The sequence below is a fragment of the Stegostoma tigrinum genome, chromosome 15 (genome assembly GCF_030684315.1).
Source record: "Stegostoma tigrinum isolate sSteTig4 chromosome 15, sSteTig4.hap1, whole genome shotgun sequence".
Taxonomy (NCBI): Eukaryota; Metazoa; Chordata; class Chondrichthyes; order Orectolobiformes; family Stegostomatidae; genus Stegostoma; species Stegostoma tigrinum.
In genome coordinates, this window is record NC_081368.1 from 11,761,121 (window position 1) to 11,786,923 (window position 25,803).

General features: G+C 40.5%; 1 protein-coding gene across 1 annotated transcript in view; it reads left to right on the forward strand.

The window, feature by feature from the left end:
• The first annotated feature begins 1,933 nt into the window (after positions 1-1,933).
• Positions 1,934-25,803, forward strand: part of il1rapl2 (interleukin 1 receptor accessory protein-like 2) — a 976,263-nt gene continuing 952,393 nt past the window's right edge. Inside the window, exon 1 of the mRNA XM_048544046.2 lies at positions 1,934-2,196. The gene's annotated coding sequence lies outside the window, so the exon portion shown is untranslated. The remainder of the gene's footprint in view (positions 2,197-25,803) is intronic.

The window sequence follows — 25,803 nt, forward strand, 5'->3', positions numbered from 1 at the left end:
ATGGTCCTGGATACAAAATTACGAGCCTGGTAGTTTGTCATATCGTATCTACACATTTAAAAAAAACCCCTGCTCTACACAGACCCTGCCATCACTTAACAAAACCTTCCTCAAGAATCCCATCCAGGTCAGCACAAAGCACATTTCTCATACTGTTTTTTTTCTGCTCTCTGGACGGTATGTTTACATTAATCCCCAACAGGCTTGCACTGAGGTTACAAGTTTGGATCACACTTTTTTTCAAAAAAAGACCTAATTGCGCGCAGTTCTGTTTCTGCAACCTCCTTGCACCACCCCCCCCCCCCCCGTTTTTCTTTAAATCAATGACTCCAGTATGGCATTTAATTCTACACAGCATTTATTAACATTCTTGCCTTTTGAGACTTGCACGTGTTGTGGAGACATGCCTGAGATTATGCACTCGTTCATCATTCTGCGATTAAACTAAAACAGGAGACAAAAGAAGATAGGAGGAGAGGAGAATGCGTCCCCTCCCCCCACTGCATCACACAACCAGCCAAGCTCATCCCTTCACCCCACTGCATCCCAAAACCAGCCCAGACTATCTCTGCCTCCCTAACCTGTTCTTCCTCTCAACCATCCCTTCCTCCCACCTCAAGCCGCATCTCCATCTCCTACCTACTAACCTCATCCCACCTCCTTGACCTGTCCGTCTTCCCTGGACTGACCTATCCCCTCTCTACCTCCCCACCTACACTCTCTCCACCTATCTTCTTTTCTCTCTATCTTCGGTCCGCCTCCCCCTCTCTCCCTATTTATTCCAGTTCCCTCTCCCCACCCCCCTCTCTGATGAAGGGTCTAGGCCCGAAACGTCAGCTTTTGTGCTCCTGAGATGCTGCTTGGCCTGCTGTGTTCATCCAGCTTCACACTTTATTGTAATAATGATGACTGCTTGCAGTATAAAGTGGCTGAGTGTTGCAATTTGAGCCTGGCGCAGAGAGTGTGCAATAGTGCCTCCACTAGGCGGCGGTGATGGTGTAGCTGAATGTAAGAGGCAGAAACGAATTACTGTTTAAACAGGTACGCGTGCTTTCTCTCTTTCTTTCTCTCGTATCTACTGGCTGTTGGTTAGTTACGTTTTCGCTGAATCTGAAAAAGAGGGAGGGAATTTAATCTTTTTTTGTTGTTTTAAAGTATATGGTTGAACAAGGAGGGTGTTTCTGACTAGTCGGAAACCAAGAACTACAGTGCTAGCAGTTTTTGAGTCGTCTCTGCATCTCCCAATCTTTGGAGCCTCGCCTTGCTGAGAAATAGTGGGAGATTCTGTGCGCTCTTTGGACACTTCAGTGCTTTCAGAGAGAGGAACGGGGCAAGCAGGGCAGGGAACGGGAAAGGCTGGATTTTGAACGGTGCAGTTCAGAAATTCACCATGTGGGAGACTCCGGCGAAATCTTGACAAAAGCTAACAGCAGCGAGAAACTGTCGGAAGAGAGCCAGCAGTTTGATCGTTGCAATGTAAGCTGCCGTTTAGGGAGAGGAAAGATTGTCAAAAAATCAGTCATAACGACACGCCGAACAGCTCTTGCAAACCAGTAAAACTCCCCAGGATACGCCGACGAAACTCCCCCGGATTTTGTTTCTGTTTGGAGGGATGTGATGGTGAGAAGCAGGATGGTTGGGATGCAAAGTGGGCATTTCGAGGATTGACCAAAGCCACTGTTTAAATCTGGATTGAGTAGAGACCCCTTCAATTCTGTCCTCTTCGGCTAGCCGAAAATGGAGCGCCCGAATGGCCTGCAATGAAGTAACTGGAAGAAGCTGGAACCAAACCAAGAACTGCAAGGGGGAGGGAGTGCTGGAAATCTGAAAGAACACCCCCCCACACACACACTCCCACACACAGCAACCCCCCCCCCACCCCCAGTAATTGCTGGAGAAAACTCAGTAGCATCTATGTGCGTGGAGAGGGAGAGGAGGCAGAGTTGAACGCCTTCAGCTGGGAATGAAGGGATTGGAGAGCGGGCTGTTTCCCCGGGAAATGCGCTCCGTCAGCGGACGGACGCGTTTGCTCACAGCCCAAGGTCGAAGTCAGCCTGGAAAATCGTGCGCTGGACCCCGAGAATTCAGCACCAGCTGGTGAACAGCGACGGGGAGGAGGAGTGGGGCGGGGGGACTTCATTTTATTTTTCTCAATAGCACGGCAACGCCTCCGCGCTTGAAATTTCCAGGAAACTGGTAAGACACCCACGTGTTTAGAGGCCATCATTGGCGTAACTAATGGCGTAATTATTGAAAGAAACCTCTGTTCTATAAACTTATCATTGCCGCGGGTTCGTTTTCAATAAATAAACCGCTACCTTCTCTACTTTCCTAAGAGCTAAAAAGAACATGGCCCAACTTTGAGCAGTTGAATGGAGTTACTAATACACTGTATTCCCATCCTAAAATAATGATTCCTTTTAGCTTTTTTTGGGAAATTAAAATTGCTGCATTTCAGACCCGTTGTTCCGGATAAAAATTCTGGGATATTTCAAACTTCACCTTGTTTGAGAGCGAGTTATATTTTTCCCCTAAGATTTATAATCATTCTAATCACTGCAGGGCACTGTGAAAATGATACAGTTAATTTGCCTCAGTGCTGTTGCTTAGTCCGAACGACGTTCTTTCTTTTGAAATCCTTTCGACGATATCCACAGATTTAAATGCAGTGTTTCTCACTCTCTCTCTATCTCTCAGCGAGAATAAAGATGACAGGACGTTATCAGTCCGTGAGACTAAACTGTAGGGAACTTCAGTTAGCCTACTCCAAATGGATTTGTGCCGTTAAGCCGTTGTATAGATCAGACTGCTGGAAGCCCTATCGACTGCAGTAGGTTCTCTCTGTCACTTTTCTGAATGTTGGATCATCTGTAATTCCAAAACAGCGAATGGAGATCTGAGCCACGACTAAAGAAGTGATTTAAACACAACAGGGGGAGCAATTTGGAGTTATCACTCAGTATAAAGTCTTCCCTCCCAAACACCGACATTTTTTTGCACATAGTCTTTTTCTCGCGCAGTAACTCAAATACAGTTTTGGAGGAAAGTTAAGCGGTGAGGGTGTACTGACTTAACTGTGCAATGGCTCGTCTTGGTCGCTCACTGCAGGGCAGAGCAATCTGTACTTGTCAATCTGACTGTGGGATCGCTTCTGGAAACGCTTTCACTCATTCTCCACATGATCAGATTTAACGTTGTGGTTTGCACAATGCGCTTAATTGTGATCGTGGGCAGATAGGAATTCCTTGGGGAAATGCATTTTTCATGAAGCTTTACCACGCTGCGAAAACATCCAACAATCTCACAGTTTCCCAGCTCCCTGTCAGACCAGATTACTTGCTTGGTTCAGACCTTCATTTCATTTTAAGTTCTGGGTCCTGTCCTCTCAGCTCTTCTGTCCCGGCCCGGGCGTGTGATTTACTGCATTTTGGATTTCATTGACGCTCAACAGCACGAATAAAGACCCCTTTCCTCCGCGCCAGTCAAAAAACAAAACACAAATGTTCTAATCCCATTTAACTCCAAATTCAGTTCAAAACTCGAGCATGAAAATTCCTGCTCACTCCTGGACCAATCCTGAAGCTTTGTTCCACAATACGCTGTTACTTGCATTTTTGATAAGGTCGTAGTCTACTATTACAATCTCTTCCTTTATTGGCCTCCTCTGACCTGCTAATGTTAACATTTAGATCCCAGTAGACTGCATTCCCGTTGATTTCAGTAAAACCGATTAAAACTCCCAATATTTATACACTGTTCATACCGCCTTGGCAGCTGATGAAACACCAGTTATGTACCATCTACAAGATACACTGCAGAAATTCACCAAGGCTGCTTGGATACCTCCATCCAAACCCACCACCACTTCCATCCAGAAGGACTGGGGCAGTAAATATCTGGGAACACCACCATCTTCAAGTTGGCCTCTAAGCCACTCATCATCCTGGCTTGAAGATATATTGCCATTTCTTCATTGTTGCTGGGTCAAAATCCTGGGCTTCCTCCCCCTGAGTGCATTGTGGTTTTAAGGATAACACAAGAATTGCAACAGTTCAAGAAGTGAGTTCATCACTACCTTCCCAAGGGCAATAAGGGATGGATGCCTAATGATGACCCAGCCAGTGAAACCCACACTATTGAATGAATGAAATAAAACTTTTGGACTTGGTCCCAATATATAATGTGATTGATTTTGGTTCTTTTTAAGTTCAGGACCCTGTCCTCTCAGCTGTTCAGTCCCGGCCTGGGCATGTGATTACTGCATTTTGGACTCAGTGACACTTAATAGCACAAATAAATACCGTTACCTCCATGCCAATCAAAAACAAAGCACTTAATATTCTAATTGCATTTAACTCCAAATGTTTAGTTCAAAACTTGAGCTTGGGACATGAAGATCTCTGCAAGGCGTGCAGCACATTGAATGTGTTTGCCTTTGCAGGGTTCCAGTATCTCTCTAAACATCGAATTCCTGAGCCCAGCTTCTTACTATTGGCAGGAGATGCTCATGTGCATGAGGATTCTTGCACTATTTAAAGGCAATGTTATTGCAGAATTTTTGAAGAGGATAGCAAAATGGAGCACCATTGTGATGATGGCAATATTTTGCTGCCAGGTTTATTTGTTTTGTTGATTTTTTTGGCACCTTGATAACTTAAACCCATTTTCACAATTGCAGCCTGCACCATTTTATGATTTCTCAGCTCTGAGGGGAAGGCTCAACCATCTAGTTGTTTGTTACCATGTCTGGTCAAATTATTCATACCCTTGGACAATCCAGGTGTCTGCGAGTTCTCCCCTGTAACTGAGTATACTTATGTTGCTGTGTGCAAAAAAAGTACCATTTCCAAACTATACAATTCATTTTATTTCGCATGGGACTGGACATTGGCAGGGCCAACATTTATTGAGAAGATAGTGTTGAGCTGCTTTCTTGAACCACTGTGCTGTAGGTTGATTTACAATATCCTTGGGGAGGGAATTCCAGGATTTTGACCCAGCGATAGAGAAGGAATTCCTGAGTCAGGATGCTGAGTGGTTTGGAGGGGAACGTGCAGGTGTTGGTGTTCCAATGCATCTGTTGCACTTGCCCTTCAGGATAGATTTGATTGTGGGTTTGAACGCTGTTGTCTAATGAGCTTTGGTGAATTTTGCAGTGTATCTTGTAGAGTGTAGCAGCAATGTGAACTGAGTGTTGGCAGTGGACGGAGTGATACTTGTGGATGTGGTGTCAGTCAAGCGAACTGCTTTGTCCTGATGGTGTCAAGCTTCTTGAGTTGGAACTGCACCCATCCAGGCAAGTAGGGAGTATTCCACCATACTCCTCACTCATGCTTTATAGATGGTGGACAGGTTTTGGGAAGTCAGGAGATGAGTTACTTGTCCCAGTATGCCAGTTCCTGATCTACTCCCGTAACCACTGTGTTAATGTGGCAAGTCCAGTTGAGTTTCTGATCAATGGTAACCTTCAGGATGTTGATAGAAATTGAAGATTCACTGACATGAAGCGTTCATAAAAATGGGCTAAATGCATTAAAGAATGAAACAGTTATATTTTACTAGTGTCATTTTTGGCCTCAATGTCTCAGTACTTTTCAGCAAATATGTCATTTGTTGCAGTGTTGTCGTCATTTCAGGAGTGTGACAGCCAATTTATGCACAGCAAGCTCCCATGAATAGCTTCATTGTGACTAAATGAATTTGAGTGTGATCAGATTGCCCATTACAGTGAAGGTGATTGAGGTCAGACATAATGGGAGCTGCAGATGCTGGAGAATCCGAGGTAACAAAGTGTGGAACTGGATAAACACAGCAGGTCAAGCAGCATCGTAGGAGCACAAAAGCTGATGTTTCAGGCCGAGTGCCTTCTCTGGTTGCGATGATGATTGAGGTGTTCAGATTTATTAGGACATACAGGAATTCACTCCAGTGCAACATTAAGATGATGTAGTATGATATTTTATATCCACTGGAGAGTGAAGATGGAGTTTAATATTTCTATCAAAAGGAGGTGCTAGAGGCATCAACAACTTGCATTTATGTAGCCTCTTCCATAGAGTAAGATGTCCCGTGGGCGTTCACTGGGAATATGGGCTATCAATCTAAGCAAAACGGTATTAGGAGACAAATCTGAAAGTATTGCAAGGGACAATGAGATATTCTTCGATCAGCCAGATGGAAGTTGCTATTACACACCTCTGGTGTGATAGAGCTTGAACCCAGCCATTGTCAGGTAAGAGATCTATCACTGTGCTACAAGAACCCCTCAATCGGGAGCCTTCAATGTGGGGTTGGGAGAGAAATTACAGTGGAATTCGAGCTTTCAAGTCTATGCATGGCAGTTAGTGATGGAACAATTAAAATTATACAGACAGGAGTGGGAAAAATGCTTAGAATTTACACTCAAATCTGAGGCTAAAGTCCACAATCTCCTAATGCTAACATAGAGAGTCCCTCTGATTGAGATGCAACTGATACTCATGCTAAGTGTAGATCAAAGGCAAAAAAGGCTGCAATATTTGTCACATAGGGATTCCAAACACTAATTGAATTGTTTTCAGGAAGATTTTTCTTCAGATTATCTGTCACCAATTTTTAACAAAACCAGAAGTGAATATTCAGCTGTAAGTTGATTATCCCTCACCACACACCCTTTCTCAACAAAAACAAAAGAACATCTCTGTTAGTGAATGAGTTATTTATGTGTTGCCCGAATGCACACACAATTTCTTCAGTAAAATGTAGATTTCTGGCTTCACTTCCATCTCTGCAGATAGGGAGGCTGCTTCAGTGTCCTATAGGTGACTCTCCAGCAGGTGTAAATAGTACCCTTCTGCTGCGTTGAATAGAAAAATGGCCTCTAGGGGATGCCAAAGTATTGATGAAGAATAGGAAGCCCAACATGCTAATATTCAAGCTGTGAAATATCTTTACCACAACATGATATTGTTCCAGACATCATTTTTACTAGATTTCATGTGTGTTGTGTTTTTTTGATTTTTGTCCACGAGCAAACAGAATCATGTTTCCTTTTCAAAGTAACCCATTGGAATTATTACCACAAATTCTAAGAGGATTTCACCAACAAAATCAATTGAATACCTGAGGCTATGATGTACACTGAAAACCGAAGGTGCTCGTATGTACGTATGCATCAGTGGCATTGAATAGGCTGTCAATGCTTCAATGCAAGTTAATTTTCCTGCTCTGGCTGCCTCTTATCATTTTAATTTCTTTATTTATGAAGAATGAGTGAACTGAAGCGTGTCACTAAACCAAGGAATGCATCTTACTTGTTTCTGAACAGAATTACCTGCGTTGGGTGGTGGGTTGGTCGTGGGCTGGGGGGTGTTTGATGGGATAAGCAAGGAGAAGAGAAATGGTTTCGCGCCAGAAATAATCACCATTAGTTTTACTATGAAGCGATTTAAATGTAAAATAAACTTTGATTTACAGCATTATAATTTTCCATGAATATCCCCAAAGGCAGTGGGGGATGCTTTGTAATGATACCTTTGTGTGCTTGCACTCAGGAACTGTAACAATGCAAATACCAAAATATGCTGCAATTTGCATTACTGTGAAGAACTCTGGAGTTCTCACTCAAAACTTCTCAGTTCCTTTACCTCTCTTTTCTTTAATGATGTTCCTTAAAACTCACTTTCTTTTTAATGTATAATGCTTCATAGTGCTCTGAGGGAAAATGTTTCATTACATTAAAGATTCTCTATAAATACTAGTTGTTATCGTAGAATTCAGCTGAATCTTTAAGTGTATGCATGAGATCAGGTTGTCTTTTATCGGAGGGCATAAGACTTAATATGTGAGTCTCTGATTAATGGGAAATGGACCCTGCAATAACGTGGGGCTCTAATCTGTCAGGCAGGAGTATAGAAGACAGAAACCTTCAAGCCTGAGAGCTACAAATGCAGAGGATTTTGATCAGACAGATGTATCAGCTGCAGTTCTAAAGTAGTGCAAGGTTGAGAAGGGTTCTGAAATAAATGGGGAGAGAGGGGAACTTACACCTGGCCCTACACCTCCTCCCTCACCCCAATCCCAGTCCCCAAGAAGACTTTCCACATCAAGCAAAAGTTCACCTGCCCATCTGCTAATGTGGTACACTGCATCCGCTGTATCCGCTGTGGATTCCTCTACATCATGGAAACCAAGTGGAGTCTTGGGGACCGCTTTGCAGAACACCTATGCTCGGTTCGCAAGAAACAGCTGCACCTCCCAGTCACAAACTATTTCAACTCCCCCTCCCATTCGTCAGACGACATGTCCATCCTGGGCCTCCTGCAGTGCCACAACGTTGCCACCCGAAGGTTGCAGGAACAACAACTCATATTCCGCTTGGGAACCCTGCAGCCCAATGGTATCAATGTGGACTTCACCAGTTTCAAAATCTCCCCTCCCCCCACCGCATCCCAAAACTAGCCTCGCTCATCCCAGCCTTCCTGACCTGTTCTTCCTCTCACCTATCCCCTTCTCCCACCTCAAGCCGCACCCCCATTTCCTACCTACTAACCTCATCCCGCCCCCTTGACCTGTCCATCCTCCCTGGATTGGCCTATCTCCTCCCTACCTCCCCACCTATGCTCACCTTCACTGACTCCATCCCCACCTTTTTAACTTGTCTGTCTCCTTCCCACCTATCTTCTCCTCTATCCATCTTCAATATGCCTCCCCCTCTGTCCCTATTTATTTCAGAAGCCTCTTCCCCTCCCCCATTACTGATGAAGGGTCTAGGCCCAAAACATCAGCTTTCCTGCTCCTAAGATGCTGCTTGGCCTGCTGTGTTCAGCTCCACACTTTGTTATCTCGGATTCTCCAGCATCTGCAGTTCCTATTATCTCTGATACAAGGTTGAGAAGCTCCATTTTATTGGAACTATTATAGTTTTATTCATGATTAATCTAATGACAGAAAAATATCAGGCTTTGTAGTACATGCACATTTTCTAAATGTGAGTATTATAAACCAATTGTAAGTGCTGTGTTGACTTGTAAGCTTCTCTGTGATAGGCTGACAAAACCAAAATTGCTGGAAACGCTCAGCAGGTTATGTTAATGTTTCAGATCGAGTGACCTTCCACGGAACGTTCCTCAAGACATTAATTTTTATTTTTTTCCACAAATACTGCCAGACCTGCTAAGCTTTTTCAGCAATTTCTTTCTCTGCGATGAGTTGCCTGTATATACCGTAGTAATATTTAGAGTGAACTTAACTGTTAGCTTTGAGAGAGAGAGAGACATCAGTGTAATGGTATTCTCACTAGACTAGCACTTGAGAGGTCCAAATTATTGCTCTGAGAATGATTTAAATCCCATAATGATCACTGGTGATATTTGAATTCAGGTAATGAAACAAAATCTGAAATTGAAAGCTAATTTGAGGAATGCTGTCTATGAAGTCATCATTGATTGTGTCCAAAATCCATCTTTTTCACGAATGGCCATTTTCATATGTGGAAAAAAAAACCTGCCCTCCTTACCTGGCCTGACCTACATGTGACTGCAGTTTCACAGCAAGTTGGTTGATTCAACTGCCTTCTGAAATGCAGAAGGAAATGATTCTGGATAAGAGTTGCTGTCAATGGATAATATATATTGTTCTTGCCAGCAATTTCCACATTCTATGAAACTGTTTTTAAAAAATGCTTGTATGCATGAGTATGGAAATGATGGGGATATGAGATTGTACAAAACGTGGGCAAGGAATGGCCCTTAAGTAAAAGATGACTACCAATATTGGCTGTAGATGACAAGATGTAGAGCTGGATAAACGCAGCAGGCCAGCATCAGAGGAGCAAGAAAGCTGACGTTTCCGGCCTAGACCCTTCTTCAGACAAAATAAATTGACTAGTTAGCCTAGTTTGCCAGGCAAAGACCACCTCCAATAAGAGTCAATCTAACCACCGCCCCTTGACATTCAATGGTGTTACCATCACTGAATCCTTCACTATCAACATCCTGGGGGTTGCCCTTGGCCAGAAATTCAATGGGCTTGCCACATAAATGCAGTAGCTACAAGAGTAACACAGAGGCTAAGAATACTGTGGCAAGTAACTTAGCTCCTGATTCCCCAAAGCCTGTCCACCTTCTAAAAGGCACAAGTCAGGAGTGTGATGGAGTACTTCCCCCCTACCCTTGTCTAGATGGGTTGACCCCGAATAGTATTCAAGAAGTTTGACACCATCTAGGACAGAACATCCTACTTGATTGACATCACAGCCACAAATATCCACTCCCTCTACCACCAATGCTTGATAGCAGTTGTTTTTTTCTATTCATTTGTGGGATGTGAACATCGCTGGCTGGCCAGCATTTCTTGCCGATCCCTAGTTGCCCTTGGACTATCTTGCAGATAGTCGTGTGTGTCATCTGCAAGATGCAATGCTGCAATTCAGCGAAGATCTTTACACAGCATCTTCTGTGCACACAATCACTTCCATCCAGAAGGACAAGTCAGCAGATACATGGGAACACTACAACCTTCAAGTTCGCCTCCATGCCACTCACCATCTTGACTTGAAAATATTTCACCACTCTGTCAGTGTCGCTGGGTCAAAATCATGGAATTTCATCCCTAATGGCATTGTGGGTCAACCTGAAACACATAAACTACTGTGGATCAAAGATGCAGCCCATCACCACATTCTCAAGGGTGACTAGGGATGGGTCAGCCAGTAACTCCCATGAGAAAAAATTTTAACATGTGGTCTCTATGTTGTAATTCTTTGGGGAGTATTTCAAGTAATGACATATCTATGCTTGACTCATAACAGTCCTCTGAAATGGCTTATTGAATTATTAAATACAAGGAATGGATGTTTGATGGTCATTGTCATTATCTCCTTCTTTTGGAGTGCAGTGCATCTGGTGTCTCTATCAAAAGATTGTTATTGTTCTTCATTAGATTATAGTCATAATCAAACTACAAATGCAAGACTGTAGGTTGGCATGTTAGAGTAGTTCTTTTGCCTGTCTTAATCCTTTGATAGGAGATATATGACTTTGTGCAAAATATATGCATGGTTCCTGGCCTGTCCAAGGTGAGTACTGGCCCTAATGAGAAAGAAAGACAGAAATTTTGGAGAAACTGAGCAAATCTAGCAGTGCCTGTGAAGAGAGAAACAGAATTAATGCTTCAACAGCAATAAATCTCTGTTTGTTATCACTCTCTTAGTAAAGAGCCAGAAGCAGACCAAAGTGTTAAGGTTTGCTGGGCAATCTCCTCTCATGACAAGCCTCCTGCTGGTTGAACATCAGCAGGCATGGACTGAGAACCATGCCAAGTCACTGAGCACCTTTATTTCCCCACTGAGTAGGAAGGCTGCCTGTAATCCTTCAGCCTTTGGACCTAATTTGAGGAAGACAGGAAGATGGTGGGTTCTCTAACCTACAGGCTCCCCTGTCTATGAACTGTTCTGTGGAATGCATTAAGGTCTGCACGTTATCTTCAGTTCCAGACACCATATTTCACAAAGAATGCTAAGTCTTACACATTGGTAGAAGAATTGGAATAGAACGGCACCAGGGGTATTATTTACTGTAGAGACCACAGAATTTGAAATCTTTCACTTTAGAACTGATAATGTTCAGAAGAGATTCAACAGTCATGGTAAAAATCATAATATGTTATTACAGAGTCAGCAAAAATAAACTATTTTCAGAGGAAGAAGACACAGATTTCAGGTAATTGGCAAAACTGTGAAATGTGGCCATGAGTCAACATTTTTGTTCAAATTGGGATTTGTTTTCTGGATCTTGAATGCCTGAAAGGATGATAGAAACAGATGCAATAGTAGCATTGCAAAGAGAATTCGACAAATGCTAGAAGGGAAGTGATCCACACGGTTATGGATGTGGGATTAACCACCAAAGTGGTATAGCACAGTGGTGGTTATTCAACTCATCATGCCTGCACCAATTCATTAAATGACTATCATTACCTATTGCCAATCTCATGCTTTCACATGCAGCCTTGCATACTCTTTCTATCCAAAAATCATGCAATGTCCTCTTGAATATCTCAATTGAATTTGCCTCCACCATGTTTCCAGGCAGATAATTCCAGACCCTCACTACTTGCTGAGTGCAATGTGTATTCCTCACTTTGCACTAGCTTACCTTGAAGATTATTTTAAATTTATGCCCTCTAGTTCGTTTATAAGTGGGAAAAATTTCGTCCTATCAATGCTGTGCACTCATTGATTTTGCAAACCTCTATCAGATCTTCTCTTGTCCTTTGTTTTCTTCAAGGAGAACCAACCCAACTTCTTAAGCTTATCCTCATAATTAATGTTCCTTGTCCCCAGAACTATTCTCGTACATCACTTCTATAGTCTCTGTGAGATAACAAGGTGTAGAGCTGGATGAACACAGCAGGTCAAGCAGCATCAGAGGAGCAGAAAGGCTGACGTTTCGGCCCTAGACCCTTCTGCTGGCCTGCTCCCCTGCACATCAAGGTCTAGATCATTAATATACATATTAAGAAAAGCAACAGTCTCAACATTGATCACTGGGGAACTCTCATTGTAAACTTTCCTCCAGTCCGAAGCATACCATATCCATTGACCATTACTCTTTGTTTCCTATACCTTGCTAATTTTTATTTTTTAAGAAATTCACGTCGCTCATGACCCCTTTTTTATTCCATGATCCATGACTTTCCTCAAGTCTTTCATGTGGTACTGTATGAAATGCATTCTGAAAGCCCATATACAGAACATCAGAAGTGTTGCACTTATCAAGCCTTACTGCTATTTAGATGGCCATTTATTAATTGGATAGATGTACTGAAGAAGGATCAGAGACCTCCCTGGGCCATCTGTGTTGTACCATTCTGTGATGTAATGTTCCTTTACACATAGAATGGCTTTCTGAACTGAGGCTGGCTCAATTCAGTTCAGTTCCAATATTTAAAGACAGATCACCAAACATAGTGTTGCATGGAATGTATTTTTATATCTATATTTATTGCAAATGACGTACTTTTACTAAGATAATTCTTAGAAGAAGTAAAGCACCAATGATTTTATGTAAGCAGTTTGGGCAACAAATCATCTTGATGCTTCTTTTCTTAGACTGCTCCAATTTTGTGGTCTTTCGAACTGTCTTACATTTTGCAGAGTTCTCTAGCAATTACTCTGGTGAAACATTAACTCGAACATTTCATTTTAACTTTTGCATCCGTGCTGGAGAGTTAACTGCTTTTATCTATGCTTTAGATTAAATAGTGTCTTGTGACTGTGCTAACTGGTTCAATGTGAGATTGACTTAAAACAGCCAGTGGCATAATTGCTATAAAAGGAGCAGGGCAATTAAAAATTGCAGACCTATTCAGATGTCATTCTATACCAGTAACAGAAGACAAGACCTCAAAACCACAGGTCCGGAAATGACACATTAATTGCCCTGTATTTACAATGCAGACACATGCCATTTGGACAAAAAGGTTCAGTCTGGTGTTTATGATGCACGTAAACCTCCTTCCACTCCTCCACATCTAATCATTTAAATATCAGTGTTTCTTTCTGTCTCATTTATTTTGTGTTGAGATCCTCCTCTTGAATGCATCTGTAATATTTGTATCTTGGGGGATATAACTATGTCTTTTCTTGTTATGACAATTTGAGGCACCTTTTGTTGAACCAAGTCCTAAAGCTTGGAATTAAATGAGTGACCTGGCCTGTCTCATTGTTGGTGTTTAATTGGTTTGGAAGAGACTGTGTAAAGTAATTTACAATGAAAGAGGTGAACTCTTTAAATATATGTGTCACTCAGATGGGTATTAGGTTTGGCAGGCAGAAAAAGTTTCTCTGGAAATCAAGAGTTTGTCAGGTAGTATTTTTGAAATTGAAATTGAGGTTGTTTGTTTTACATCTTTTGGCTCTTAATTTAGTTATAGATTTTTTTGATCAATCTTTGAGTACTGTGTAGAAAGGTAACATTGTAAGAGCGAAGATTGCTGGGATAAAGATTTCATTGTATTATCTGCTGGAGCTAAGTTGATCAGTAGGTACTTCACTGGTGTCATGACCTAACTCGGAAACGTGCACTGATAATTGAGCCCCACTTTTCCATTGGCTTTCACAAAACATAGAACTTGTAAAATCCCAATGAGATCACCAAAGTGACCAATTTGTCTGACTGACAACTACGCAAGACAAAAGCAATTCATACCAAGTTTTATCAGTAACTGAGGGAAGAAAAGACTCTCTTTCTGAAAACACATTTAACTTTTTTCTGATTTGTTAAAGCTATGATTTCTAATCTATCACTATGAGATCTGAACCATAGCCCTTGAAAGCCCCCAAATATGTACATACTTAATCACAATAAAACATGAAGACAAACCATTTAACACACATATTACAGCCGGAAAAATAATGTAAATGGGGTAAACAAAATCTTGAAGACCAGAAGTGTGGACTATAAGGTGAAAAAATTGTATGTTTTCTTTGTTTTCATTTTAGCAATGATTACATGCTGTTTTCTGTCGGGCAATGGTCATTCCTCAATGCAGTAGTCAATTCATTGGACTTGGGTGTTTTCTTGCTTTCGAGTTCTTTTCATTTTGGCTTTCTTGGCTTTCTGACTTTTTCCCACAGTATGGTGACATGGAGAGGGCTATCATGGAAATGGAGCAAGGAAAAGATGGTTGTTTCCTGACTGCAGGGTCTGGGAATTTCTCTCCTCTGCTGTTTCAGCACTGACAGCTTTTTAACACTCTGGTTAGTCAGGCAGAATTTCTTTAACTCAAAACGTTTAGTTTCAAATTCTTCCCATCAACTGCTCCAAAAAGCAGCATTGCGTTGCACAACTGAGAAAAATATTCTAGCATTTGACTGTAAGCTGCAAAGCTCTCCAGTATGTAATTTATCGCAGTCCAACTTCCATTTCAGTTATGGTCTAGTTATATTCATCTTTATAGTCCAAACAATGAGGAAGGTGTATGTGTTCCCTTGAGATTAAAGAGTGAGATTTAATAAATTAGTTTTGAAAGAGGTCCAATTGCTGAAAGCAAATTTATCCTGAAACAGAAAAGTTTCTTCATTTTCACATTTCGGAAAGCTAACACCACTATTCCAAGGGGAGGCAAGTTTTCTGTACCACAGAAGTGAGTGATCTATTTGCACTTTAATATTGTTTAATTTCAAGTTTGGAGATTGGATGCATGTAATGTGTGTTTTGGACTGTGTCTTTCAAGGAGTTGAATAATTTATTTCAAAATGTTTCTGTGGTTATGGTTATTTATTTGAAAACCCACTTACTGAGCAACCTCCTGGTGTGTAATGGGATTTTGTTTTATTTGGCTGTGTTTTAGCAAACAAATAAAGAAAATTGTTGTGCATTCGGTTTTGATCGGCAGGTCCTGCGGAATGCCTATAGCTTGGAAAGCTTCATAGTTTCGGTTTGGCAAATTTGTAGAAGTCTTGGCTGAAGCTGTATATGTAAAACATATGTTCCTAAGGAAAGGAGGTAATTTAGAACTGTTAAGAAATAAGTCACCTCACTGTTTGTAGTTCAGTTTAAAAGTTCCAGAACAGAAATGTTTGCTTAAAATACTGAAGAGGTTACATGAAGCTGAGAAAGTCTAAGCAGTTGAATGATGACTTAAGGAAGAGGTGATCAGATCATCTGAATCAGGAATTGAAATCCCAACTAAACCAATATTTGAGAAGGGAATTCTCTCTGGTGCTTAAGTGTTGTAAATGAGTGTCTTTGGGATTAATGAAATTGTAGTTTATCATATGTTTTGTAAAATGCAAACTTGTTATATTTAAATAATTTGATTTTGTTCTATTTTATCTTTTCTTTTGCATAATAAGCTTCTGTTTTACTGACAAAACTAAATCTGCAGCATTGTATGTTTCTGTTCCAGTGAAAGACCACCTTGAGCAAATTACAAAAAAAGTAAAAAATCTGTCACACCAGATTTCAGTCAGGATCTGACTTGTCCAGCAATAACATCAGTTGGGATCCTAAAAAAAACCTTTAAGTTTGTACACATTGCTACAACATTGCTGACTACAGTCAGGTGGATAATAATGTATGATACGCTGTCTGCCTAATGCTATTAACCTGTCAGAAATCTAATCCTATATTAATTATTCCACCAATTTCGGGCACTAATCTTAACTATAATTTTGTAACCAGTGAGCAGTTAATATTAAATTACTGTGTATGAACTGGGTTGATTGTGTGACAACATATTTGCAATAAATCAATATAACAGATATTCTTGTGTTTTATTTTAGTTACTGCTAGCTATAATTCTATGTTTAGTCAGCAATTGTTAGGTCATGACTTTTTGTCAATGTCCTTTTGTAGCTGGCAATGAAGGATGCGTTCATTTGCTGGCTAGCTTATGCCAATCCCAAGTTGTTGATCTAAAAAAAAACTAGGCATTTCTTCCTAAGCATAAAACGTTTTGCAAATATAAATAAGGATCCCCTTAATAAATGATTTTATCAGAATATACAGCCCAACATTTTCACATGAGACCTCAAGTGAGAAGCCTGGCATAGATAGTATATTTTAATTTGTTCATGGATTGTGGGTGTCTTCAGTTGGACCAGCCTTTATTGCACATTCTCGATTGCCCTGAAGATGTTAATGAGCTCAGAGATAGTGAGAAGTGTCGATGCTGGAGTCAGAGACAACAGAGTGTGGAGCTGAAGGAACACAGCAGGCCAGGCAGCATCAGAGGAGCAGGAAGTTTGATGTTTCCTGTCAGGAGCCTGGTCCCAACCCAAAATGTTAACTTTCCTATTCCTCTGATGCTGCCTGGCCTGATGTTAGTAAGCTGTCTTGTTGAACATCTGTAGCCCTTGACATATAGGATTATCCACAGTCCTCTAAGGAAGGAAGTTCCAAGATTTTGACTCAGCAACATTGAGGATGGAGTCGACTGATAATGATCTCATAGTCAATCTACTGAAATATTTGATTATAAGTGAGCATCTGACTTGTAAAGGCAACTTTAATAAGGTACCCACTTAACCTGAGCTATAGTGATAGATTGAAATTACATGTTCTATCTCTAATGCCTTATGGCATTTTGAATATCCATCTGTTGACTATAAACTCAATGCTGACAGCCAAATTAGAACTTGCTGTAAGCCTTATGCAAAAACAAACTCCTACTGTAATATTGTTTTATCTTTTCAGTTTTGGTTATGTTAACTTAGATGTTGATCACAGCAGTAAAATTGGCAACATCTGTTTCTGGCTTCATCTTTGATAATTATGTCAAAAGAGTTGGATTAATTCATTTTGAGTTGTTACAGAGCAGACCACACCCCCTCAATATATTTTAAGAAGATAGCCTGGACTCTAACTTTTTCTTATTTTAGAGGTAGATGTGAAGTGCCATGTTCCAGATGCAATGCGACTGTTCAAACTACTTGATGTTAAGCAAAATAACATTTATTTAAAACTTATAGTTAAAGTATAAACAAAAAAAATGAATCAGAATAACTTAACTATTGGAAAACCTAACTGAGTAACAGATATAGTACCTATTACTAATTATCTGTTCCAATCTAGTAACATCCCATAAATACACCCTTTGGCAAAAAGGCAAATTGAGACACTGATTCTCACATGCAGTTCTCCAATCCAGGAGGAAAAATCTGCAAAAGAAAACTCAGAGATAGTAGCAGCTAGGAGACATTCACTGAAACTCCCAATTCTATTGAGACCTCAATGGCTTCTGCTTAAAAATAAACCTAAAATCTTAAAAAAAAGAGAAAGTCAGGTCTATGATAGCTGGCCACACCCAGACTGCTTTCATGGTTACAACATTAAAAATAGAGGCAAAGCCTCACAACTTGTTTACTTTCTTAGATGCAGCTCAGTGTCTCTGCCTTACAACCTGTCTTAAAAAAAAGACAAAATAACCTCTTAAGGTGCAGCATTGTGACATATTGTAGTTGTAACTGTTGGTTTATGGAATCTCTATCGCAGTGGACTATACATGTCAGTCATTAAGAAAGTTCATAACAGAGATAGATGAATTTCTAGTTACTGATGACATCAAGAGATACAGTGATGGCACCAGAAAATGGTATTGAGGGAGAGAATCAGCTGTGAAGTCGAATGGTGGAACAGCCTTAAGGGGCTGATTACCGTACACCTTTTATGATTTAATTATGCGGCACAGTGCAACCTAAACTGATATCTTGATGGCAAAAACTAATTTCCTCAACAAATATAAGGAAGAAGAAAGATTAAAGTTTAAAATTTAAGACTAAAGTTTTAAACCGAACATCAGAAGTTGTGAACGTGTATTCTCTGTTCGTAGGAAGACTTCTGGACTTGTTACTTTATAGTAGTGCCAATTTTTGCTCACTGGGGAAGACTGTTTGTTTAATTTCCTGTATGTCAGTTGTTATTTCCAAAGGGAATGAGGGAAATTATGTTCCCAGTCTCTGCGTTCTTTGTCTTTGCAGATGTAACTTACACTTGTTTCTTTCATAGCCGCTTCAGGGTCAGTATAACCAAGAGACTTAACCGAAGTGTTGTATCTGAAAGGAACATGGAAACAAAAGTAGCCCTATCAGACTCTGAAACCTATAATGCCATTCTTTTAGAATATGTTTCATTTGTACCTTGCCTTGTATCTCTGCACATTGCTCTCTATCAGGAGTAATAATCTTGATCAATGAAATTACAATTCAATGAATACACTTGCTGAGGGAAAAAAGGGTGTAGCTGTGGCTTAAATACTTAAAATTGACAAATTGAGTTTCCTCAATGGTCTACTTGGAATGGAACTACTTTATAATCTGTAACTCAAGTTAGAATACATTGCTCTTTAAGATTAGAAGAACACAGATCATGTTTCAATTTAGTAAGAGCAAAATTATTTCTTTGAGAGATGGACATTATGTACATAAAGTCACTTTTCTTCTCTCAAAGTCTGAGTTCAAATAGAATGATGATGCATGAATATATCTGAAAATATAAGATGTGTAAAGGATTGTCAGTTAAAAGGTCAGTTTTCCAGTAATTTTATCATCAATCACTGCCATGGAATTGAGTTAGTTGACATATTTGTGGAAAGGGGAGGCGATGGCTTAGTGGTATTTTCGCTGGACTCTTAATCCAGAGACCCAGATAATGTCCTGGGATAACAAGGAGTAGAGCTGGATGAACACCGCAGGCCCAGCAGCATCATAGGAGCAGGAAGGCTGACATTTTGCGCCTAGACCCTTCATCAGAAATCTCATTTCTGATGAAAGGTCTCGGCCCAAAACGTCAGCCTTCCTGCTGCTATGATGCCATTTGGCTTGCTGTGTTCATCCAGCTCTACTCCTTGTTATCTCAGATTCTCCAGCATCTGCAGTTCCTATTATCTCTAATGTTCTGGGGACCTGGAATTTGAATTCAATAAAATATCTGGAATTAATAATCTAATGTTGACCATGAATCCATTGTCAATTGTTGGAAAAACCCAACTGGTTCTCTAATGTCCTTTAGGGAAGGAAACTGCCATCCTTGCCTGATCTGGCTGACATGTGACTCCAGACCCACAGCAATATGGTTAACTCTGACCTGGGCAATTAGGGATGGGCAATAAATGCTGCCTAGCTAGTGACACCCTCATCCCATTAATGAATAAAGGGGGATAAGAAGACACAGTTGGTCTCCTTACTTGCCATACATCATAGATCATCCAAGAAGTCTGATTTCAGTTTGTCCATAATTCCACTATTTATATTCCAACTCCTACCAAGACCTATTTGCCTTCTATTTGCTAAGCTTGCAGCAAAATCTTGCTTTTGAACATTCTCATTTTTTGTGTATCTCTCTGTGCCTTCAGCACTTTCTAACTCTGTAACTTCGTTGGCCATACAACATTCTGAGCACTCTTGGTTCTTCCAGTTTCTGGCCTCCTCTACATCACCAGATTCTATTGCCCCACCTTTGATGGCTGTATCTTCAGCTGATTCAGACCAGTGTCTCCTTCTGTCTCAGTAAACCACCGTGCTTCTCCATATTTCTTTCCTAGCTTTGGGGGCAATCTTTATTCATTGGAATATCTCATCACCTGGCTTGGTTTCAAATTTTGATATATTGTATTCTTACAATGGGGCATTTTATTAAGGGTTGGATTGTATGTTCCACCTCTTTTTGCAAGGTGTTTTTTCTGTGGTGGAAGGGCATGCAAAATATGAGAGACATCATTTTTTCACTTACACACGAGCTGTCAACTCACAATGTGGACGGGTGCTGTAGTGGACAGTCAACCTCTTATCTTTGAATAAAGAATTAATGGTCAGTTGAGTTTGCTGTCAAACCAGTTGATCAGCACATTGTACTCCCCTAAACACTTACAGATATTTTCCAATCAACCTGTTGAGATATTGTGTACCTCCTAGAGCAGGTGGGACTAGGATCTGAGTCTTCTGGCCCATAGGTAAAGACATTAACACTGTGTTGCAAAGAGCTGCCTTAAGCTGTCAACCAACATTTGTGTGTTCAAATGGATGGGAATAAGCTTTGCTGGAAGGAAGGTGAGGGGAAGATATCACTGAAGAGGGCGTGTTTTGTGCACTTGGGCACCCCTCTTTCTAGCCCTCTCCTCCAAGTACATAATTCATCCCACTCTGCTTGGTGTCAAACCAACATGTTACTTCCCCACCCCCAAATCTATCACCACTTCTACACTGCCCACCCTCAGCTTTCTCTCCTTCCTTTCCCAAAATCAAAGGACTTAGCTGGTTGCAAGGTCTTTAGAAGTTCCAAACATACCTGCTTAGAGTTCTGGAAGTGCCCACAGCTGAGTGCTGGCACTGCTGAGTATAACTGAATGAATGACAGCTCTTGGGGTTAGGTCTCCTCCTCAACCCCATCTCCCCCTTGGAAAGATGGCAGTCAGTTTCTCGATCTGTGTAGGCTGCCTGCTGTGTGTGATAGCTTTGGGATCGAGCTTCTTGTAGACGTGTCAGCTGCCTGTCTGCCTTGGATTATGGAGGGGTGGGGTTGAGGGGGAGGTTGATGATTGTAGAAATCTGTTTCTCCCCTCCCCTTTTCCACCTCTAAATTATTGGTGCAAGTTATTGTTGGAAAGTATCCGTAAAATAATTAATATCCCCATTTGAAACATTGACAGAGTTGCATTGAGATATTTATTTTGATGGCAGTCATTTGATTGAGTCACTGGCCAAGACAATGATGGATGACTTTAATTAGTCACATAATTGTCTCAATACCCATTGTGTGAGCTGGTCATAAATGAGGTCATACCTGTGCAAGATATTAATTTGAAATTCAAAGGGATTCAGCAGAGATGATGTGTGTAGTTGATCTTTTGTACCAATTTAATTACTGAATGTGTTGCCCTGTGCTGGGCTCAATGCTGATTTCATCCATCTTTGCCTGGGTAACACCTGAAAAGTGTAAGTGGCAAAAAATACTGTATCTTTGTCATTGGTAACTGCTTACAGTTAAAGAAGCTGATTTTAAGGGTTGTTTACAAGGAAGAGAAAGCTGTTTTCCAAGATGGTGGAGTAGCTGCACAGCGAACGGTCTCTTGTCCAGAGCTCATCTGCTCTGTTCGCCTTTACTTTTTTTGCCTGCTTTCACAGCTTTTTTGCTTCTGTGGAGAGACTGCCAGCTTCAAGGTGCTCAGCTAGCCAGAGGCAGCGGCGGTGGAGGGAATTAACTTTAGTGCAGCACGGTGGAGATTGAGCCCGGTGTGGGAGAGAGAGCAAGCGAGTGAGCCCAGTTCTGGGGGTCAGTGAGAGAGTGTGGGGGAGAGCGAGGAATCAAGACCATTGTGGGGGACAGTGAGAGATCACAGAGCGACAGTGAGACTGCAAGCTCAAGGTCTGCCAGCACCTGTAGTGGGGTGAGCACAGAGCAGATTGAAAGCTTGTGGAGACTGAGAGCCCAGCTTGGCTAAGTAAGTAAAAGAAGGGACTGTCATGCTGAAATTTTAACTCTATTTCTTCATTTATCTATGTTGAATTTTTACTTCATGTTCTTCTTTTTCTACTTAAGATTTTGTACCTAGGTGCCTTTGTAATTAAAATGGCGCTGGAAATGGTGACATTGTACACTTTTCACTGTCCTACTGTACTCCACTGCCTGAGTGCTCATGACAATAAAATCTAATCCTAATTTTAAGGCAAGAGGCCTGAATGTATAGTTTAGTCTGTCGTTACCAAGTACTTGCTTTCCAAAATGAATGGCCAACTAGCCTTTGTTGAAGCACTCTTTATTAATGGAGCCAGAGTAACATGATCAGCATCTTCAAGCGCACCACAAAACTGGGTTATTATGGGATGTATAAACCAGGGTGATCTTCCGTTGAAGAACATAATTTGTAATGAAAGATGTTATCAACTTGACTTTGAAATAGGAAGTTGAGAGCTGAATGGAGCAAGTTTATGTTAGTTCATGTCAATTATTTATGATGCTATTATTGGGCTTCAGCACTTATTGAAGGTTTCACTGATATTACATGGCTTCCATGGCACTGTGAAGGAAAGGCTAGTTGTTCTCCTTATCAAGCTATTATGTGTTCTTGTTTTGTAGAATGGTTGCTGCACTCTCCTGTGCAACAGGAATGCTTCTCCCTACTTGCAGGTGATGTACTCCTAAGTGATGAAATGTGAAATAAATGTGCCTCTCTGTAAATTATCTGTTTGTGAAGCACTTTGTGATTTTGTAGAGGAGTGTAATGAATTTCCCTATGAATCCAACATCATGCTTTTCTAATATCATAAATCACTGGGGTAGTCCACTGGAAATCAAGTCCCTCTATTTCTGAAGTCATCATAACAGCTAGAGATTTTTAAAAAGCATGCAGAATCTCCCAACCTTTCTGATTTTTGACTCCAGGCTGATAGAAAGTACTGGTGATAATGGGAACTGCAGATGCTGGAGAATCCAAGATAACAGTGTGTGAAGCTGGATGAACACAACAGGCCAAGCAGCATCTCAGGAGCACAAAAGCTGACATTTCGGGCCTAGACCCTTCAGGACCCTTCATCAGAGCTCTGATGAAGGGTCTAGGCCCGAAACGTCAGCGTTTGTGCACCTGAAATGCTGCTTGGCCTGCTGTGTTCATCCAGCTTCACACTTTATTATCTTATGATAGAAAGTACTGATCAGGTTTCTGTACTTAACAAGAATTACTACATATTCCAAATAGACTCTAGCTACAGCTGAACAGTTGTAAATTATTGCTATATAGCACAATTAAAATCTGGACCCTTTTAAATTCGCTATTTCATGCACACAAAGACAAATGCAGACAGAAAAATAAATGGATATCAGAAAATTTGGGAAACAGTTCAGTAGCCTTTGGTCACAAGATTTGTAGAGTTGATTCTAGCTGATCAAAATGTTTCTTCTCAGCATTCCTTTTCTGAATGCTTTTACTGGTTTGCAACAGGCTCAGGATGGCTGGTTCACTTCTAAAATGTCCCTAATCTATAAATAAAACGTCACAGTTACTGCACCCCTTGAAAGCATGATATACTAGTTATCTTCAGTTCTAAAGAGGCTTACTGCAGAGAACTACAGAGCTGGTGAAGATCTGATTACTTCCTTCTGCATTTTGTTCCCAGTTCCAAGCTGTTCACCAACCCAAGAATCAATCACATGGTTGGTGGCAGTCAAGTGGACTTTGCTATTTATAAATTGGGCCATGGACCAGTAACTGGTTAACTTTGTATTGCCAACCAAAGCTCCATCTGAATAAAACCCTTCAGTTCCAGTTCATCTGTAGTCTCATCTTCAATTACTGCTTGTTCATACTCTTGTTTCAATGTTGTTTGCTACAAAGATTTTGCTACCTGTTTTTCAAAACATGCAACAATCGTCACAAAGTTCTTTCAGGACAGTTCTTTCTGATTTTGGTGCACAATTTTTGTAAAGCACGGAGATATAAAGCACATTATTTGTTTGCAGTGCGATGCATGAGAGCCTCCATCATTGCTTTTAGGGTCATGGAAAATCAGGGAATCTGGGATCCTTTACTTCTCCTTTCTATTGTTTCCAGTTTCCATATCCCCTTTCCTCTTGAGGAAAGGTTGTTAGTTCCATTGGTGTCTTTGTGTATCATAATGCACTTGAATACAGGAGATGTGCTGTGTTATGGACATAGAGAAAGCCATACTGGACCTGCCAGTCTCCTTTATTTAGTCTTTTTGGTTCATGCTCTGTTCCAAGAGTTACTAAATCATTGAACACAGAAACCTGTAACATCTATCTGATTCTATGGAACTAAAGCCGTGGAGGTCTTTCTAAAAGAAAATTATCTGATGAGTATTGTTTTTTTTGAAAGTGGATTTACTTAGGTGATCAAGGTTGGCTAGGAAGTGGATAAAACATAAATCTACATTTAATGTGATTTTCAAGGGCAACAATACTAGTGACTGGCTATCATTTTTTTTCACATTCCATTTTCCAACAATGCCATCTGAGAGGGGAGCTGCAAAGTGCCATTGTTCTGGAATCATCAGAGATATGAGGTCTGTTTTCTTTTATACTCTCAAGGCTGTTGCTAAGTTAGGTAAAGTATTTGATGTTTATAAAATGGCAGGGGGAAGACTGCTTGGCCCCTTCAAAAGATGATTTATTTTTTAGACTTGGAAATTAAAAACAATGTCTGCAGGCAGCAGCAGATATACAGACAGTTCTTAAAATTGAAGCACTGTGTCAAAAGGAGATACTGTTAGCAGGAAAAGTAACATTTTTTACCAAAACAACAGGTTTTTGAATTTAGCCAATTAATTTAAACCAGGATCTAGATATCAAAATCCAATTAAATTTAAATCTGATAGCTTGACTGCTTAGTACCAATCCTATCGTAAAAAATTGATAGGTCATCGAGGATATAAAAGAAGAGGTCTTTTGGAAATCAGTGTGAGAGCAAACTGCCACCTGAAGGGAAACCCTCTGGCTCCTGGAGAAATCTCTAGGTTCTCAGAGTAAGCACCATCTATATAAATGTACTGTGACACTCATAGCTAATATTCCTGACACACAAATTCAACAGAAAAGAAGTTCCTAAATGGAAAACAGTGGAAAAGGCAAAGAACAGTTTGGAAGACTTATCCTGGCTGTAATTTTGAGAGACTAAATTTTTATTTATTTTTTTCTTATTAATTTGGTTTATATTAGTGAGACTTATAGTTATTGACAAAGCATGACACACTAGAATTTTTGTTTTATTTGGAAATTGTTAGTAGATAAGAGGAAATTGTTGAGTTTGTTAGTAGTTCTGTAAATTTTTTCACAGTTAGAGTTAGATAAGTACATTGTTACTTGTTGTTTATAAAGTGAGTATCAGGGATTTCTTTCATTTAACCACTCCTGTATAACAGATTTGGGGTGAGAAGCAGATATACCACTTTTCACACTTCCTTTAACAGATTATGAGGCAAGGTGTGCCTCGCTGGGTGTTTCCGTTTTAATTATCAGGGCTGTCAATCTCATTTCTCCTTCATAACAGATTGGAGGCTTGTCAGTGATCTGAATGGATTGGAACAAATTTGAACAGATTTGGGGTACAAAAAGTCCCAGCAGATTTAAATGGATTTGGGGCTTAATTTCCTAGATCTTTAAATAAAACTTAAGTGAGAAGTGGAAAACCTGTTCAATTTCAGTTGCGTATTGTTGATTAAATCAAAAGTGGGGAAATGGCTCTTAACTTGGCTAAAGAGACTCTGGGTTTGAGGATGCTTCCCAAATTTGTCAAGAAAGTTTAGAAAGACAGAGGAAAGATATACTTTTAGAATTAGCAATAGCCTAAGATTTGGATTTAACTGTGGAT